General features: G+C 45.1%; 1 pseudogene; it reads right to left on the reverse strand.

The window, feature by feature from the left end:
• Nucleotides 1–4,824, reverse strand: LOC101331962 (deleted in azoospermia-like; annotated as a pseudogene).
• Nucleotides 4,825–15,400: the final 10,576 nt, after the last annotated feature.

Below are 15,400 nucleotides of genomic sequence, written 5' to 3' on the forward strand. Positions count from 1 at the left end.
TCAAACAGACTTAAGCACTGCCCAACTTCTAAAGTGATGAACTCGGGCTTCCCTGGTGGTGCAGTGGTTGGGAGTCCGCCTGCCGATGCAGGGGACACGGGTTTGTGCCCTGGTCCGGGAAAGATCCCACATGCCGCGGAGCGGCTGGGCCCGTGAGCCATGGCCGCTGAGCCTGCGCGTCCGGAGCCTGTGCTCCCCAACGGGAGAGGCCACGACAGTGAGAGGCCCACATACCCGCAAAAAATAAATAAGTAAGTAAGTAAGTAAGTAAGTAAATAAATAAATAAATAAATAAATAAATAAATAAATAAAGTGATGAACTCTTAACCTTGAAGTAGTCATCTTGAGTAACAAAGGAGTTTCTCAGTCTGTTCTCTGGATTAAATAGACATGATTCCACCGTCTGTATGCTTCAGCCCACAGATTTCTTTTGTGGGCCATTTCCAGAGGATGGAGTAGCTTCATGAATTGAGCATTCACTTGGCAAAACTTCAGCTCCTGGATCAACTTCATTACAGTGGTAGTTAACAGCTGTATAATCCAGAGGAATAACGTAAGTCCTTTGTTCCCCAGTAGACCACTGAGGTGGCATCTGATAACTATAAACCCACAGCTGATATCCGGTCATAACCTGAACTGGTGAATTTGGATAAGGAGGATAAGCCTGAACATACTGATTCATCGTGGTTGGAGGCTGCATGTAAGTTTCAGTGTTGGGATTACTCCAGTGTCTGGATTACACTGAAACTGTGGTAGAGGAGGAGGATTAAAAACCAAAGGACGGGGCTTCCCTGGTGGCGCAGTGGTTGGGAGTCCGCCTGCCAATGCAGGGGATGCGGGTTCATTCCCCGCTCCGGGGCGATCCCATGTGCCGCGGAGCGGCTGGGCCCATGAGCCATGACCACTGGGCCTGTGCCTCCGGAGCCTGTGCTCCGCAAAAAAACCCCAAAGCACGTGGCTGTACATGATAAGCACTTAAATTTTGTTTCCTGATTGCAGGGCCCAGTTTCAGCTTTTTACCATGGAAATTTATCTGTGCTTCTACTATCTTCTGCACATCCATGTCATTATAAAATGAAACAAGTCCATAGCCTTTGGGCACACCAGTTCAGTCCGTGATTATCTTCACTTCTTTTACTGAACCATACGTAGCAAAGAAGCTTGTAATTTCGGTTTCATCCATCCTAACATCAATTCTACCACCACCAAAAAAAAAAGGTATTTGGCATGATTTTGCCTTCTGGTAAAACATAGCCTTGGCTGGTCGTAGTTGGTGAAGGCTGGGTGCTGGCCTCTCTGGAGGCGGTTGAGTTTGGAGTCTCAGGATTTGCAGCCTCAGGATGGCGGCAGCCAGGGTTCCCGCAGAGGGGCTTTCGGAGGAGCAGGGGCTGCTGTTAGGCCTGCTCGTGCCCGCCGCCCGGCTTGACAGGGCGCAGGCGGACGAGCGGGGACAGTCAGAGACGGGTGGCGAGGCCGATGGGCACAGGCGGACTCCCCTGGCCTTTTCCTTAGGATCACCTGTTCTAGATGGAAACTTCTTTAAGGCCTGGATCAGATCATCTTTTCTAGACTGTCAGTACTAAGTTCATCCTAGTGGAGCCAGAGTTCTAACCAGTCCGGGGGAGAGTGTGAATGGAGGGCGGTGGTATTGACATTTGACATCATTAATTGATATTTGCTATGGTAATCATTATTATGGTACCGATATCATTATCTTATTCTCTACCTGATTCTCTACCTCTCATACCTGATAAAGCAGGGAGGAAGCATTTGCACATTCTGACGGGTAATTGGAAAGGTGGCCTGAGTAAACAAAATACATAATAACGAGTGTGGAGTCATTTGGGAATCCCTGGGATTAGCTCTGTCCTGCTGAGCCGGATCCTTTTCCCAGATACTTCAGCATTTTGTTAATAGCTCAGCACTGCAACTATCATGGAAAGGAAACGAGCTTTTGCCATCCACTCTGGTGAGAAGCTACTGGCGTGTTTTACCCGCTTCCTGCATGTTCATTAGGGAATGTGACACTCCAGCCACCAAGCAGCCCCGACACCTCCTGGAAACACTTTTTGCTTCCTCTGCAATGCAGCTCTAAGCTGTCCTTTGAGCATTTGGCCTGCCGCTTGCTCTTGGAGCTCTGACAGTTTCCTGGTGGGAGCTGATGAGTTTTCTGAAGAGCCGTGTGTGTGTGTGTGTGTGTGTGTGTGTGTGTGTGTGTGTTCAAGGACGTATCTATGGTACTAAATCAAATAGCAAAGAAAGATTTATAATGAAATGTAATAGTCTCCCACTCCATCCTTCCCCACTCTTCAAACGTCACTTCTGACAGTTTACCTCCCAAACCATAAACAGTATGCTTGATTTCTTACCTTAGACGTATCTGTTGACTCCCTGCTACGAAAAACAAGGGTTTAGCTCTTTTCCCCCCTCATTCTGGATTCCATCCTCCTCTCAAATTTTTAATAAACGCATTGGTAATTTTAGTTATTTTCATCACTTTTGCAAATTTAAACAATATACGAAAACCTCTATTTCTCGCTCCCTGAGCTGCAGACAGTGTCTTATTTTTGCATCATGTAAAACTAGACTATGAAGCGACCGTGTCTTGCACCTCCTCACCCAGCCTGGTCTCCCAAGCCTGTACTAGCTACACCTTGGCGTTTGCGATGTCAAGATGGGTAACCGTAACATTCTGTTTAGTCCTTTGTTTATAAGTTGATTTTAAATGCTGAAAACAAGTAAGTGACATTTATGTTACCATTATGTAACTATTCTTTATTGTAGAGCCAAAAAAAAAAAAGCTATGGGTCCAAAATAAACCCTGGGCCACTCATTCTAAGCGAAGTAAGTTAGAAAGAGAAGGACAAATACCATATGATATCACTTATATGTGGAATCTAAAATATGACACAAATGAACTTATCTATGAAACAGACTCACAGACATAGAGAACAGACTTGTGGTTGCCAAGGGGGAGGGGGTGTGGGAGAGGGTTGGACTGGGAGTTTAAGATTAGCAGATGCAAACTATTATATATAGAATGGATAAACAACGAGGTCCTACTGTATAGCACAGGAAACTATATTCAATATCCTGTGATAAACCATAATAGAAAAGGATATATATATATGTATATGTATAACTGAATCACTTTGCTGTACACCTGAAACTACCGCAATATTGGAAATCAACTATATATTCAATTAAAAATCATTCTGAGAATACTAATTATAATTTTTGAGCATTTTATGTTCCCAAATAATATTTGTTTGCTCTAGAGTCAGTCCTTCAAAGGGGACCAACCTAAGGTATCGCCTATTACTTTGGAGAAAGTAGGGCTGTGGGTCTTCACTACCAAAATTTGTTCTTTGGCAAAGACCTGAGGCCATGTCTCCTCATTGTGAATTTAGGTCAGCGTGCTTCTTGTACGAGGATGCATGCATTTCAGCCTCGTCTTCAGTGAGAGGCTGACCAGCGCTCTGTGAGCAAAAGAAACATCCCTGGACATCACCCAAGTCCCTTGTCCAAGGGCAGCTTCTAGGCTCCCCCAGGGGCACTAACCACAGAACTGTGCAGCCCCTTGACTCTTTCCTGAGGAAGATTTCTCTAAGAAAAGGGTTCCCCTCCCCAACTTTCCCCAGAGCCTGGAGAAGCCTCTGAGATGGACAAACTGAAGGACTGGGATGTAGGAGCCCAACACTTTGCCCAAAATCCTGCAGAAGGAAAGCAACCGGTGTGCCCCACAGAAGCCTGAAGAGGCAGTGAGATTGCGAATGGGACTCGGGGCTGAAGCTGACATGCTGTTTGCAAAAGAGCACAGCACAGCCCTTGCCCCTTAACCTGCTCGCGACCACTTACAGCGGGCAGCCTCTCAGAGGAAGATGTTGCTATCGCCCTATGTTAACACGGCCTGTTACTGGGTGTCTATAAACAGAATAATACTTTTTTTTTTTTTAAAGCCTTCAGAGTCCTTGCAAGAAGGAAGGCTCCAGCTGGAGTGGATGGGATGACCTCTGCCAGGCGGTCTGGCTACGGGACCCTAAGGCCAAAGCCCTAAGGCGGGTCTCTCAGTCCTGAGGACTTGTTTGCCTCGTCCCGGAATGAGAAGCCATCTCCCTCTGAGGGAGGCCAGAGGAGGGAGGCTGAGGGAGGCTGAGCCCTTGCCACCCCTTTGGGCCTATCTAGGAGAATGCTAGGAAGGAGAAAATGGGGAAGGGTGGAGGGAGGAGTTTCACAAAGGATGCAGCAGAGATGGGCCCTTGCTTCTGTGGTACCCTATTCCTTCCTCTGCCTTCACCACATCACTGTGGCCGCTTCTTAATTTGTTAACAGTGGGAGGGAAGTTTAGAACTTCCTGGAATCCAGCCTCAGCCGATGTGAAACGTGTCCAGCCAGACCCCAGAGGTCTTGGCAAATCAGCTTCCTGCCTCCCAGAGGCTGAAGCCGTCAAGAGGACAGAGCCCCCTTCAGGAAAAGCATTTATGAGTAGGGCAGGAAGGTCAACCCTGGAACCCCTAATGGTGCCACCTTTGCTACGAAGGAGCAAGACAGAGCAGACCCTGTGGCTCCGAGGTCCCCGTCCAAAGGCTCAGCGCCCATCGTACATCTACCTGGGTCTCCTTGCCATCACATACACTCCATTTCTACCCTCACAACCATGGGGGCCTTTGGGAAGGAAAACTGAGGCCAAAACACACAAACTAATATCACCCAAGGCCATGAGCCTGAATGTCAGGGACACCACTGGGATTTGAACGCAGGCCCCCTGACCAGGGTAGGCCGTGCCCGCAGCACCTTGATCTCGTGGGTAAACAATCTCTTCATCTCAGTAGGTGGGCCACTTCTGGTCAGCCAGCTCATCCCATCTGCAGTTCGCTCATTCAATCAGCATTCACTGAGCACCTATCAATCACCAGACACCTCAGGGCTGGGGAGACAAAGACAGGGTCCCAGCAGTAGGAAGTCCACCCTTAGTAAACAGACAGCTGCACGGGGTGATAAGTGTGGCTGGGCTGACGTGAGGCAAATGTGGATTCTCCCTAGCTTCCCAGTGAGCTGTCGATGTCAGATTTCCCTTCCTCTGGGGTTTGGGACACTTCCACGCTGACTGGCAGAGGTAGCCCTGCCACCCACTGAGCTTTGGGGTTGGAAAAGGCCCTGGCACAGTGACTTGTGGCTGTGATTCCTTATGACCTGTCTGTGCCACAGCCTTGACTACAAAGCAAGTGTCATTCTTGACACCCCAAGGACACTGGCCAGGCTGCCTGTAGGCCCGTTAATGTGACCAGGCTTGGCAACAGTGTCCATGAACTGGTGCTCAAGGCACCTGAAGAAATAAGACAGGGCCTAAAAGAAAGAAGGGTGATGAGTCAGGGAATGTGTGGCTGAGGCCCAAATCAGAGGTGCTGGCTTCTTCGTGCAGCAGGAACCCTTCCCTTCTTCTGAGTGGCCCCAGCGCCTGCTCCCAGACTGAGCCCAGCTCTACCTTGTCACAAGTCAGGTGGCCTGGAGCTGCGCTCTGTGCCTTAGTTTCCACATCTACTGAATAAGGAGGATGACAGTAGAGCCTCCATTGTAGGGTTATTTGAATTCGTATTTGTTAAGCACTTAAACAGTTCCCAGGACATGGAAAACACTATGGAAGGGCTTTTTAAAAAAAATAAAAGAAGGGATCCAAGAGGCAGTGGCCCCGTTACCTTCACCCAGGATCCCCTCCATGGAGCATGGAGAAGTCAAAAGAGGACAGGCTTACTCAACAGGAAGGTAGCACTATTGGTGGAATGTGAATTGGTGCAGCCACTGTAGAAAACAGTTTAGAGTTTCCTCAAAAAACAAAAATAGAGCTACTGTATGGTCCTGAAATCCCACTCCTGGGTATATATCCAGAGAAAACTGTAATTCGAAAAGATACATGCACCCCAATATTCAAAGCAGCACTATTCACAATAGCCAAGACATGGAAGCAACCTAACTGTCCATCAACAGATGAATGGATAAAGAAGATGTGGTGTATATATATATATATATATATATATATATATATATATATATATACTGTGTATATGTATATATAATATTCCATTGTGTATATATATATACAATGGAATATTACTCAGCCATAAAAAAGAATGAAATAATGCCATTTGCAGCAACATGGAAAGACCTAGAGATTATCATACTAAGTGAAGGAAGTCAGAGAAAGATAAATACCATATGATATCACTTACATGTGGAATCTAAAAAATGATACAAATGAACTTATTTACAAAACAGAAACAGACTCACAGACATAGAAAATAAACTTATGGTTACCAAAGGGGAAAGGTGGGAGGATAAATTAGGAGTTTGTAATTAGCAGATACAAACTACTATATACAAAATAGATAAACAACAAGGACCTACTGAATAGCACAGGGAACTATATTCAATATCTTGTAATAAACTATAATGGAGAAGAATCTGAAAAAGAATATATATCTGAATCACTTTGCTGTATACCTGAAACTAACACAGCATTGTAAATCAACTAACTTCAATAAACAAAAACAAAACCAAAAAACAGGAAGGTAGCATTATTCGGGCACCAAATTAGTAAAGAATTCTTTTGAGAAGTTAATAGTCAATGTTGCAGAGAGAGCAGTGAGAAGGTGCCAGGTGCATTTACAGGTGCCACCTTTGCAGCAGTAATTTGGTCATATGTATCAAGGGCCTTAAAAATATTCATAAACTTGCCCCAGTAAGTCTCCTTTTAAATGAATCTGTCCCACAGAGATAATTTGAGATTTAGACAACAGTTGAAACACAAAGATTTTCTACAGCATTTCATACAATTACCAAAAAAATTAAGAAAATGCCCAACAAAAGAAAGATAAATACACAAAATAAATTGTTAAATAGTCATTAAAAACCATATTCAGAAGAATTTTAAATGGCATAAAGAAAGCTCACACTATGCAATGTCAGTTAAAAAGGAATATGTATCATCATTAAAATGTATGATTTCATGCTGGAAAGGGTGTGGAGAAAAGGGAACCCTCCTACACTGTTGATGGGAATGTAAATTGGTGGAGCCACTATAGAAAACAGTATGGAGGGTCCTTAAAAAACTAAAAATAGAGTTATCATATGAGCCAGCAATCCCCCTCTGGGCATATATCCAGACAAAACTATAATTTGAAAAGACGCATGTGCCCCGATGTTGATAGTAGCACTATTTACAATAGCCAAGATGTGGAAACAACGTAAATGTCCAACAACAGATGAATGGATAAAGGAGATGTGGTACATATATACAGTGGAATATTACTCAGCCATAAAAAAGAATGAAATAATGCCATTATCATACTAAGTGAAGTAAGTCAGACAGAGAAAGACAAATACCATATGATATCACTTATATGTAGAATCTAAAAGATAACACAAATGAACTTATCTACGAAACAGAAACAGAAACATACTCACAGACATAGAGAACAGACTTGTGGTTGCCAAGGGGGAGGGGGTACAGGAGAGGGTTGGGTTAGGAGTTTGGGACTATCAGATGCAAACTATTATTTATAGAATGGATAAACAATAAGGTCCTACTATATAGCACAGGGAACTATATTCAATATCCTGTAATAAACCATAATGGAAAAGAATATGAAAAAAATAAAATGTATGATTTCAGTCAATGCACACAGAAGAAAAAAAAAAAAGAAATTTACCAATGTGTTAACAATGATTACTACTGAGTTGAAGATATCTGGGTGATTTTTAGTATCATCTTTATATTTCTTCTGTATTTTCCAGAATTTCTGAAGGCCTTTTTTAGTAATCAGAAAAATGAGATTTTTGTTTTGCTTTGCTTTGTTTTTAATGCACAATCTCTGTAGTTAAAACAGATAAATTCTGACAATAACCTGCCTGCTTAGGAGCTTGGGCAAGTTATTTAAGCACTCTTGATAACTCGGTTTGATCCACCACAAAATGGGGGAAAGAATACCTACTTCATGAAGACTGGAGGATGAGAAAATGAAGTAAAGCCAGCACCTGACGGTTCCGTCCACCACACCTTAGGCCAGGGAAGATGCCGTTGGGGAAGAGTCCCATCCTCCCTTGGGATGTCAGAAGAGACCTGAGAGTTTACAGACTGGCTTTGCTGCCCTTACAATTTTGAAAAACATTCAGAAGGAAGTGCTTCTTGGCTGCATAAGCTGTATCCATGAACCCACACAAAGAAATTTCCTTCCAAGCATTCAACTGAAAGAGCGTTCGTAAAACGGTCTTGCAGACAAAAGTTGTCAAGAGCTGTTCAAGGGTTGGGGATTGTTGTTGGTAAGAATTGTGTGACACATTGGAATATTTTTCAGCCACAAAAAAGAAAATCCTGCCATTGGAATAAGTGGGATGGAGCTGAAGGACATTATGCTAAGCAAAATAAGCAAGACACAGAAAGAGAAATACCACATGATCTCACTTTATGTGGAATTTAAAGAACAGTCAAACTCCTAGAATCAGAGAGGATGGTGGTTGCCGGGATCGGGGGAGGGGGAAGTGGGGTGATGTTGGTCAAAAGTACAGCGTTTCAGTTATGCAAGATGAATAGGTTCTGGAGACCTGATGTACTGCATGGTGACTATAGCTAATAATACTGTATTGTATAACTGATATCTGCTAAGAGGATGTAGCTTAAATCTTCTCAACACACACACATACAAATGGTAAGTACAGAGACGTGATAGATACATTAATTAGCTGGATTGTGGTGATCATTTCACAATATATAAGTACATCAAAACATCAAGTTGGGGCTTTCCTGGTGGCGCAGTGGTTGAGAGTCCGCCTGCCGTTGCGGGGGACGCGGGTTCGTGCCCCGGTCCGGGAGGATCCCACATGCCATGGAGCAGCTGGGCCCGTGAGCCACAGCCGCTGAGCCTGCGCGTCCGGAGCCTGTGCTCTGCAACAGGAGAGGCCACAACAGTGAGAGGCCCGTGTACCGCAAAAAAACAAACGAAAAAAACAACTGCCCAAATCAATGCACTGAATCCCACAGGCAAGCACGCACCAAAGAGAACTTTCCTCATTTCCCATGTACGTAAGTCAGGATAGTGGTTACCTTGGAGGGGTGGTGACCAGAGGAGGCATAAAAGGGGCTTTGGGGATGCTGGTGATATTGATTCTCAATCTGGATGCTGGTCACACAGTTCATTTGTAAAAAATTCACATTGTACTGCATGATGTATTCACTGTTCTGTATGTATGTATGTATGTTATATTCAATAATATGTTTATTTTAAGACCCCATTAATGAAAAGGCAAGCCGAAAGTAGGAGGAGATATTTGCAACACAGAAAAAGTATGCTGGTACATATATCACTTAGCTCTGTGCCAGCATGTTAAATTAAGGGCTTTTCCTTCTAAGATCTCTTCATCCTTCTCTAACTATGCATTTTTATGTGTTTCTATAGATATGTGTGATTTGACAATAAATTATTCTTTGTGTTTATTGAGCAGATTTTCCCTCATGACAAACTTTTAAATGCAGATGAGTGGAAATTCTGCTCTTTCTCTGGGGAAATTTTTCGAATAATTTTGTTATGTTGTTCTTGGTTTCTTTCTTCCTCTAGTTAAAAGATTTGATCTATTTCTTTTTAAAGCTCTTTACCCGATCTTCTCAGTTTCTCTCCCTCCCTACAGCATCACAAAGCACTAGGCGGTCAGGAGGAGACACACGCTGTCAGCACGCCCCACCTTGATTTGACGGAAGGAGAAACTGAGACCTTCAGTCCAGCTGCCTGATCAGGAGGCTGTGGATACAAGGAAGAGAGGGAGAAAACCTGGGTTCCTAACAGTCAAGTGCAGCCCCTTGCAAGGTCACAACCACCTTCTAATATCAGTACTTTTATAAAAGCGCATTTAGGACAAGTGAGCAAGTGACACTAAATCACGGCAGGTCACGCCCCCCGCAGACAGCCCGACAGCGCCCATTCAGCCAGGCGCTCATCAGAGCATCTTTACCGAGCCCACAGCAGTGACCCAGACGGCCAGGTCTGCATCTTGTGAAGCTCCCATTCCAAGGAGAGGAGACAGACAATACACAAGCCACCAAAGAAGCCAGATAATGTGAAGGAAGTAAACAGGGTGCTGAAAGAGAGAGTGACTGGGGAGGCCTCACCAAGGAGGCAACATCTGGAGTAGAATGAACCAGCGCCAAGGGAGCAGGGAAGATGGTTCCAGGCAGAGGGCAACGTGGGTGTGGGGCTGGGAAAGGGCTTGGCTTGTTCCGGGATTAGGAAGCGGCCCGCGTGGCCAGAGCACAGAGGCCGAGGGGCGGAAGCTGGAGGAGGGCATCCCAGCCATGGGAAGCCTCTGACTGAGAGCCATGGGAAGCCACTGAGGAGTCTTGAGCAAAAAACGGACGTGATCTGATTTGCATTTTAAAAGATAATTCTCATGGATAAACAAAGTGTGGTACACACATACAATGGGATATTATTCAGCCTTGAAAAAGGCAGACATTCTGACACATGCTACAACCTTGAGGATATTACGCCAAGTAAAATAAGCTGGTCACAAAAGGACCAACACTGTGTGATTCCACTTACGCGACGTACCTAGAGTCATCAAGTTAATAAAGACAGAAAGTAGGATGGTGGCTGCCAGGGGCTGGAAGCGGGGGGATGGGGAGTTACCGTTCAAAGCGTTCAGAGTTTCAGTTTGGGAAGATGAAAAAGTTCTGGAGGCGGACCGTGGTGACAGTTGCACAACAATGTGCATGTAATTAATGCCAGTGAAGTGTACACTTAAAAATACTTAAAATAGTAAATTGCATGTTATGTATATTTTACCACAATAAGATAAAAACATTTTAAAGGTAATTCTACGTGCTGTGTAGAGGATGAACAGCAGGGTTGGGGCTTCAGAGATGAAGCTGAGAGACCTTCGAAGACTAAAGTGCTGAGGGCAGTCGGAGGGGTGGAGGCCTGACTAGGCAGTGGCCATGGGGGTGAGAAAAGCGGGCAGATGTGCCGTCCGGGTCATTCCGGACTTGGCCACGGACTAGACTGGGGAGAAGGGGAGGGAGAGGTCAGTATGTCTGTGACCTAACAACAAATGACAGTAACAGAATACGAAATGCAGTAACAAGAAAGCATTCCCAAGTAAGTTGTGCTAGCGTAGGATTTCATGTTTTCATTTTCAGAATTGTCTTTAACATTGTTGTATTAAAAAACGATGTATCTGGGCTCCCCTGGTGGCGCAGTGGTTGGGAGTCCGCCTGCCGATGCAGGGGACACGGGTTCGTGCCCCGGTCTGGGAAGATCCCACATGCCGCGGAGCGGCTGGCCCCGTGAGCCATGGCTGCTGAGCCTGCGCGTCCGGAGCCTGTGCTCCGCAACGGGAGAGGCCACAACAGTGAGAAGCCCGCGTACCGCAAAAAAGAAAACAAACAAAAAAAAGTTGTATCTTTTTTCCAACAAGATTTTAAAACCCACACATAAGGCCATTTACAGTCTCCAAACCCGGCCTGTCTCAGCACGCAGGACACTGCATCAGATCCCCGTCCATAGGGTCGTGTTCCAGTGGGGTCTGCTTCAGGAGCTCAGCATCCTCCTGACTCCCGGCTTTTGTCTGACAGCAGAGGGGAGCACGTGCAGTCCCAACACTAGAAAACACGAGGCACCGAGACGGCTGCTTTAGGGAAATGATCTCGTTGAATCCTGGAGACAGCTCGGCATCCTCAAAGCTGTGTGCCCTGGGGCTGGGCATTTCCTATTTGTAAGCGTTAGTTTCCCGTCTGTAAAACAAGTAAACAATATCGTTTGAAGGGTTGCGGTGAGGAGCAAATGAAAGTATTTGAACAGTGTTTTCAACTCAGATTGTCTCTTTCTTTGGCAAGGCCTGGGAGGGTCTGCTGGAGGTTATGGGAGCAAAGAACAGCAGCTAAGCTTCCCCACCTCAGCCAGCCTTTGTCACTACGGCTGGACAGGGAAGGATTTTATGAGTCATTGTGTGGCATGCCCGTGCTACTTCTTAGTAAGAACGCCGTCATTATATACCCATTTTTTGTCTGGGATGGAAGATCTTTTAAAACCCAGGCCCCCAGTCGCCTCCCCAGTGACCTGACCTCACTCCACCAGATGGAATGAGTCCTCCTTCTTCGTGCTGTGTCGCCTGTGAATACGCTTCATTATTGCACCTTCTATGTATTGATAAAAAACTACTATAACCACGTTCTAGACACCTACTTTGGCTGCTGGATTTGAGCTCTGTGAGAAAGGCATCCCCAGGGCGGGGGAGAGTAGAGAACAGGGCAGGTGCTCAACGAGTATTTGTTAAAATAAAATTGAAATAAACCAAAGTGACGTTCCAGCAAAGGAGCCATAACATGTTTCATTGTTATAAAAATTATATACATGGGACTTCCCTGGTGGCGCAGTGGTTAAGAATCCTCCTGTCAATGCAGGGGACATGGGTTCGAGCCCTGGTCCGGGAAGATCCCACGTGCTGCAGAGCAACTAAGCCCATGCGCCACAACCACTGAACCTGCGCTCTAGAGCACGGGAGCCGCAACTACTGAGCCCACGTGCCGCAACTACTGAAGCCCGCATGCCTACAGCCTGTGCTCCACAACAGGACAAGCCACCGCAATGAGAAGGCTGTGCACAGCAACGAAGACCCAACACGGCCAAAAATAGATAAATAAAAATTATATACATATACACATATATACATAATGGAATATTATACAGCCATAAAAAGAAGGAAATACTGCCATTTTTGACAACATGGATGGACAATGAGGGCATTATGCTAAGTGAAATAAGTCAGACAGAGAAAGACAAATACTGTATGATCTCCCACATATAGGGAATCAAAAACAAAATAAAACAATGGCTTGTAGATACAAAGAACAGATTAGTAGTTGCCAAAAAATAAAAAAGTAACCTGATCATAGGTCATAGAATATTTAGGGAATATATGAGATTAGAAAGAAGGGGGAGTAATCCATTTTCACATCCCCCAGTGATAATTTTGGTAAACATTAACCCGTATTTCTTTTTTTGGTATATATTTATTTATTTTATTTTTATTTATTTGGCTGCACCGGGTCTTAGCTGCGGCATGCAGGATCTTCGTTGTGGTGTGGAGGATCTTTAGTTTTGGCATGTGAGATCTTTAGTTGCAGCATGCGGGATCTCTAGTTGTGGCATGTGGGTTCTAGTTCCCTGACCAGTGATCGAACCCAGGCCCCCTGCATTGAGAGGGCGGAGTCTTAACTGTTGGACCACCAGGGAAGTCCCAACCTGTATTTCTTTCCAGTCATTTTTTCCTAGATGTGCTCTGTTTTTACACAATGATTTTGTAATTTATACACGCAATTTTTAAATCTGGCCTCTTTTAACATTATAACTGTTACAATATTTCATTCTTAAATCTCAAGGTCAGTTTTCATTCTTTTTTCCCCTCTTTGTTCTGGATTATCCATTTTTCCAAAAATCATGTTTCCAAAATAACAATATAAAGAATTAATGTCTCGAAGCTTTCAAAATTGCTTTATCAATAAACCCTGTTTTTATAAATTGAATCTTATATAGAACTCCAATATACAAAGAGATAATACTTTATTCAAATCAAATCATTTTCTAAGTCAAAAGCCTGGTATTTGCTTGTGGTAACATCAGTCAATTCACACACTAAGGCTATTTAGATGAAGACAAAATTGGAGCCTGGGGCTATATTACATCCTCTGAGGAGCCACACCCACAGAATCACGGCACCCTGAACACCCTGGGATTCTGTGGCAGCTCCATAGAGAAGGGGACAGACCTGCCAGCTCCCCAGGAGCCTGGCAGATGGGTTTCCCTCCCCATGCCAGGCTGTGACCAGTCAAGACTTCCAGGCAGTTCCAGGAGCCTCCCTAATTCCGCCAAGTGAACAGAGGAGAGGAAGAAGCATCTCTGAGGAACCCCATCTACCTCGACACTCACATAGGGTGACTTGGGGGATTGCCTTTAAGCAAAGCAGCCACTTATCTCTGATTTTCCAGGGCAGAAGCTGGGATTTTGTCCTCCCCACCCCCAGCCCGATTTCTCCCTTCTGCCCCTCTCCTGCAGTCCCCTCTCACTCAATCTGTGGTCAAGGGCTTCCCTGGTGGTGCAGTGGTTAGGAATTTGCCTGCCAATGCAGGGGACACAGGTTCGAGCCCTGGTCCGGGAAGATCCCATGTGCCGCGGAGCAACTAAGCCCATGCACCACAACTACTGAGCCCACGTGCCACAACTACTGAAGCCCACGTGCCTGGAGCCCATGCTCCACAACAAGAGAAGCCACTGCAATGAGAAGCCTGCTCATCGCAACAAAGAGTAGCCCCCGCTCGCTGCAACTAGAGAAAGTCCATGTGCAGCAAGGAAGACCCAATGCAACAACAACAAAAATAATTTAAAGAAAAAAATCTGTGGTTGAACCTTCCAACAGCCTTTCTGCAGAGATGAGAGAGAAGGAAGAGAAGACGGTATATTTCCTTGTGTCTCTGCGTTTCGGGACAGGAAGCTAGCTCTGGTCAGAGGCCTCTTCTGCCGGCTGGAGGGAGGGCAGTGAGGGGCAGCAGTACAAGCTGGAGCATCAGTGCACACAGTTCCCACTAAAGTGACCTGAGGACACCGGGCAGAAATAAATATGTCAGAGGTGTACAAAATACAGCTGTAACCGCCTCCCCTAATTTGTTTTATAACACAAAAATAAAGCAATTGTTACACAAGGATACTCCAATTCCTCTGGCAGAAACAACAGCAAATGATTAGGAAAGAGTTGTTTGTTGAGAAGTAGCTCTGGGATATTCAGCAAGCCTGTAAATGTGTTATTAACACCTGGTAGAGTGGAAGCTGAAATGCAATACGGGAATCTAAGAATCAGAATGGATAGAGCCTGGTCAAATCCAGGCCAGCTGCCCCTGACCCTCTGTCTGTCACCTCACCTCGGAGCAGGCTCCCACCCTGCCCTGCTCCTGTTCACATTTGTTGGTGCCCAGCACCCTCTACTGGCAACAAGAAAAGTCTTTCTTCCTCCAGAAATTGGCAGTTTTGTCACTTGGCAGGTGGTGAGCAACAGAATCCCTTTCTGTAGGGTTGCCCTTCCTGCCCAACTTGAGATTGCTGTCAGATTTTATTTTGATAAAATATTAAGTTCCAGTCATTTTCCACAACGACCTTCAAAGGCACCTACGTTGACAAGCAAAGGTTTCAAAGGCACTCCGTGGGATATGCCATATGATGGATGATGAATATATTCGGAATTCTATGCTTATTGTTTTTATAAAATACATCATATTAGGGCAGTAGTACATTCATTCGTTCACATTTTTTGAGCAGCTTCTATGTACCAGGTACTAGAAAACAGACAAATATTTCTGCCCTGATGG

The sequence above is a fragment of the Tursiops truncatus genome, chromosome 1 (genome assembly GCF_011762595.2).
Source record: "Tursiops truncatus isolate mTurTru1 chromosome 1, mTurTru1.mat.Y, whole genome shotgun sequence".
NCBI lineage: Eukaryota > Metazoa > Chordata > Mammalia > Artiodactyla > Delphinidae > Tursiops > Tursiops truncatus.